Genomic DNA, 5962 nt, shown 5'->3' on the forward strand with positions numbered 1-5962 from the left:
GGAAGATAGGAGATATTTTGTTCTACCACAAAGAATTTTGTGGTTCTTACATACCAAATAATTTTCATAATACATCAGAACAATCATTCTATGGGATTTAATGATTCATAAGAGCATATTCATTATTTTATCTATATTATATCATAAGGTTACAGAATATATAGTCTAATTAATTTAATTTAATTTCAATGTAATAAGGAATATAAAGGACTGAATAGCTTAGACCATGTATCAACGGTCCATCTCAGGTAGAAGGTTCCATAGGAACAATTCTATATTTCAGATTTCAGGGTACCTCATTCCTGAAAAGAAAAAGAGGAAGTATGGGTAAAAATCGCAAGAAGATATTGGGACATCAATTTGAAAGAGATGACATGAGCAGGGGTTCATTTTGGTCATGTTACTAGGAAATGGAATCCTAAAATGGCACCTTATATCTTTGGAAAGTATAAAGGCATTCTTATTACAAATCTTACTAGAACTGCTTGTTCTTTATCAGAAGCCTGCAATTTAATTTTTGATGTAGCAAGTAGAGGATAGCACTTCTTAAGAGTAGATACAAAAGATAAAGCAGCCAATTCAGTAGCATCAGCTGCGGCTCGTTGTCATTAGGTCAATAACATCAGGGAGGAACAAAAGGTGGGTTGGTTTAATCATTTCCCAAAAAGAGATGTGGCAATATTGAAGAGACAAATATCTCACTTGCAGACATATATGGGAGGGATCAAATATATGATGGGGTTACCCAATATTGTAATCATTGCTGATCACCAAGAAAAATATATGGCTATTAGAGAATGCCTCACTTTGGGTACTTCAACGATTTGTTTAATCGATACAGATTGTGATTTGAATCTCACAAATGTTTCGATTCCAACCAACGATGATGCTATAGCTTCAATCCAATTGATTCTTAACAAATTAGTATTGGCAATTCATGAGAGTCATTATAGCTATCTAGGAAGTCATTGATTAAAAATAAGATAAGTCAAATATAATAAGATAAGTCAATTATTTCGATAAATCAAGGATTATTGAATCAGTTACTATTCCTAAATTTGGAAAAAGAGATTCAAATCAATAGTCATGATATCTGATTACTTCTTATTAGGTATCCGGAATATACTATACGATTAAAGTAAATTCAAAGCAAAGTCAAAGCCAAAGTAGGAGAGTTGAGAAAGAGATGATTGAATCAAAATAATTCCTTCTTAAGTTTCATTTCTGTAAGGGGGTAATATGAATGTTCTACCATATTCCATCAACACACGAAAAGGGATATACGATCTATCCGGTGTGGAAGTAGGCCAACATTTCTATTGGAAATTGGGGGTGTCCAAGTCCATGCCCTAGTAGTTAAAACTTCTTGGGTCATAATTACTATCTTATTAAGTTTAGCCACTATAGTTGTTCAGAATCTGGAAACCATTCCGACCGACAATCAGAATTTCTTCGAATATGTGCTTGAATTCATTCGAGACTTGACCAAAACTCAGATTGGAGAAGAAGAATATGGTCCTTGGGTTCCCTTTATTGGAACTATGTTCCTATTTATTTTTATTTCTAACTGGTGGAACTATGTTCCTATTTATTTTTATTTCTAACTGGTCAGGCGTTCTTTTACCTCGGACTATCTATACTGTGTAATTTTCTATTTCCCACTTCGCACCAAACCAAATTAGATAGATTCTGATATAAGCTCTTCGTGTGACTGTAGATTGAATGAAGAAACAAATCAGATAAAATCAATCAAATCATATGCATATAAAGGAGAAAGAGCGAAGAATTGAAAGAAATGTTCGGGAACAGAACAAAGAAATAAGAACTAGAACCAAATGGATTTCCATATGACAGTAATATTATTACTTCAATTCAGAGTTCGTAGTTACTTCTATCATATATATCTTAGTGATGGAATAATTAGCAATAAAATAATTAATTAGTTGATCATATCATTAAGCATTTCCTAATTTTGGTATCAAGAGCGTACCACGAATCCCTTGATTTCTGCTACTGGATTGGCCGTAGGACTTGCTCCTATTGGACCCGGAGTCGGTCAATATACTGCTGCGAGTTAAGCTGTAGAGGGTATCGCGAGACAACTAGAAACAGAGGGTAAAATACAAGGTACTTTATTACTAGCCTGGCTTTTATGGAAGCTTTAACAATTTATGGACTGGTCGTGACATTAACGCTTTTGTTTGCGAATCCCTTTGTTTAATTCTATAAATACATAATATATCTATTACCCTGGCCTTGCCACTTCTTGGAATTATATCAACACTTCACTTCTACAATAAATTATTCATTTTGAGACAATCTTCCCTGGGATAAGGACTGATTCGAGGAATTAGTCGAGTCGCCCATTCTCTTCCTTCCCGCTCTTAGACCAAAGGAAACATCTTTTTGGAGTGTTGCAGCGCGCGAGGTATTTCCAAAATGATACGAGATCGGGGACCTGACCTAACCTAATAAAATATTTTATCGCGAACTTAAATTAAATAAAAATAAGATATGGAATGAAGTGATACAAAAAGAACTCCGTTTGGTTTTGTTAGTCCTATCTAGAAGAGGACAATATATGAAAAATGTAACCGACTCTGTCGTTTCCTTGGGCCACTGTCCATCTTCCCGAAGTTTTGGATTTAATACCGATATTTTTGTAACAAATTCAATAAATCTAAGTGTGTTTCTTTGGTGTGTTGATTTTTTTCGGAAAGGGGGTGTATGCGAGTTGTTTCTTTCAAGAACAGGTTGGATCCTACCAGCTGCACTTTACTCATTCTCATTTATATTAGATTTCTAGATTTTATTTCTTTACTATACTATAACTATAACATATAAAAGAAAAAGAAAACTGTAAAATAAAAGAAAATCTATAAAATCTTATTTTCATATAGATTTTTTTTTTACATTTTACATAATTAATTCTAAATTAGATTAGAATTCATTTCTTAATTTGTATTAATTTTTAGAATTTAAGTAATTTATTTTATTTATTTCTTATTTTATTTGTATTTGTATTTGAATCCATTTTATTTTTCAACTGATTTTCCTTTATCTTTTATTTGATCTTTTACTTTTCTATTTTATTTATAAATTTCTATTATATTTTAGATTGATATTCTATCATTTTATATTTGTAGATTATTTCTAAACTAAAATTATAGAATTATAGAATAATTCTCAAATTAGAAAAATAAAAATGAAATAAAATAGAATTAAAAGTACAATTAAAGTTTAAATTCATCTAAAATATGTAAAATAAAAATATAGAAAAGTGGATTGAAAGACCGCAACGGACTTACTATGTCTGTTGCGATAGCATGTCTGTGGCGGTCTTTTTTCACGCGAAAAAAGGCAGGAAACTGCCACAACTCCCGTAGATCTATAGCGATTTTTAAGGTAAAACCACCATGGACATAACATATCCGTGTATGTCCATGACGGGGTAAAACACTATTCAATTTCGCCTATAGCCATTTTTAGGAGTTTTCTATATATATATATATGAAATTTTTTTTAAAACATTTTTCATAAATATGCCAACATTTTTTTTAACTATTTTTTCTTTTGAGCCAAACAACATGTTTTTTAGTGTTTTAATGAAAATATAGCACTTTTTCCCCAAAATTTCAAAAATATGCATATTAAAATGGTTATAAAGAGTGGCAATATTTTAAAACAAAATGTGTTTTTAACACAGACTTGCTAGTTATGATGAGAACCATCTACCTATCACGTCCCCACCCCCTGACCCCTACCGTACTTGTCGGAGGTGGCAAACGCCACTTAAGTGGAGTAGCTCAACGCATTTAGAAATGTGGGATCAAAACAAGCCACGAAAGAAAAAAAAAAAAACTCATTCACCAAGCTCCACAAAACTGAGCAGAATATAAAACCATAAAGATTATATATATATATATATATATATATATATATATATATATATATATATATATATGACAAATACTATACAACGCCTATAGGCGAAAATGAATAGTGATTTCTCCTACCCCCATCACCATCCAAGTTCATCGCACGAACACGATTGTCCCGTAGTATTTCATTTTTTATTTTTTTTTTACGAATCGGAATGACTTGAAATTTGGAGCATGTATTCATCAAAAATAGGGGAATCTTCGAAGATTATAAAAACAATATTTCACAAGAAAATATTGATCAAAATACCCTCGAAAATTTTCGGGGGTATTTTGGTGAATTTATTTTTTTGCAGATAATTTGTTTTATATTGTTATTAGATGCGCCTGAGTAATATGTACATAGCTTCCAAATTTCAAGTCATTCCGATTTGTAGAAAACAAATGAAAAATAAAACACTACCAGACAATGGTGACCGCTCGATGAAATTTCGATAGTGATGAGGGTAGGCGAAATCACTATTCATTTTCGAGGAAAGAATTTTCCATATATATATATATATATATATATATATATATATATATATATATATATGATCTTTATGGTCTTATATTCTATTCAGTTTTGTGGAGCTTGGTGAATAAGTTTTTTTTTTTTTTTTTTTTCCTTCGTGGTTTGCTTTAATCTCGTAATTCTAAACGCGTTGAGCCACTCCCACCTGAGTGGCATTCGCCACCTCCGGTCGTGATCCCGCACGATAAAGGTCAGAGGGCGGGGTCGTGACACTACACAATATGTAACACAATATATCCAATCAGAAACCTTGTTCAAAGAAATATGGCGTCTAAAGCAATGATTTTTATTTCTCTAAAAAAACCTCGAGACTTTCCAAAAATATCATGTTTCTTTTTTTTACCCTTTTTTTTTTTTTTTTTTTTTTTTCTTACTAAGTTGTTAGCTTTGTTATACATGGTATTATTTCTAACCCACGATATGTACGGCATATTTGGAAATACTAATTTTTATGTCTTTTGAATTATCTAAGTCCAATTTCTTTTTCAATAAAAAAAGTTTCTTTTTTTTTGTTTGTGCTTAGTGGATTTGAAATCCATCAGTTTAGTATGGATATCTCACCAAATCCAACCCAAAAAAGGTCTACTTGCTTTCATATCCAAAAGAAATAGTTTTTTCTTTTCTTTTTTATGAAAAATATATTTTTTCACAAATTTGAAACCCATCAATTAGGACATGATTTTTAGCCAATTCTTGCCCAAAAATGGAGTATTTGAGTTTTTATAAATCAAAATTTACATTTTTTATATTTTTATTTATCTTATTTTTTGAAAAATTATATTTTATTAATAAAAATGTATATTATGAAACCATTTACCATGATTACAAAAAAGTCAAAATCACCCCTAATCATTGGATGTCAAATAAAAGACTTTCATAAAATTCGAGATCTTTTTTTATTTTTGACAATGACATAAACAGCCCCTTCAAAACCCTGACTAAAATCATTGCGACCTCGTACTAAAAAGTAAATAAGAGTATATCATATTTTTTGTCTTTTTGTGTCGCTTTGTGGGTGCATTATCAAACACTGGTTATACAAAGCACAAATCCAATTGGATTTCTTACTCAACTTTTATACACTTGGTGCTTAGAGCCCTGTCAAGCATACAAATTCCAATCTAAGTCGCAAATGATATGGAAGCATCCCTAAACCCAATTTTGATTCATTTGTTCATAGATACAAATCTACTCCCCGTGCAGAGTTCCGAAAGTTTCACCATCTAGATGCAAAAACTGGGGCACGGATTACGTGTGGAGACGCACTTGTTCCAGTGAAACACCCTTCCAAAATCCATCCAGGTCCGTCCAAAATCTTACAGCAATAGCTCAATCACCACGGTCATTAATTTGAGAAAAATGATAAATTCTAAGCCTCAAAGATAACCTAATGTTGCATTATACATTCTCTGGGCGTTACTGTTATAAAAATGTATATAATAAGACTAGTTACTTTCGGTACAAGAGATCACAACTATAATTGACCATTAGATGTGAAATCGGGTAA

The sequence above is a fragment of the Amborella trichopoda genome, chromosome 5 (genome assembly GCF_054954075.1).
Source record: "Amborella trichopoda isolate Santa Cruz 75 chromosome 5, AtrichopodaSantaCruz75HAP2 v2.0, whole genome shotgun sequence".
NCBI lineage: Eukaryota > Viridiplantae > Streptophyta > Magnoliopsida > Amborellales > Amborellaceae > Amborella > Amborella trichopoda.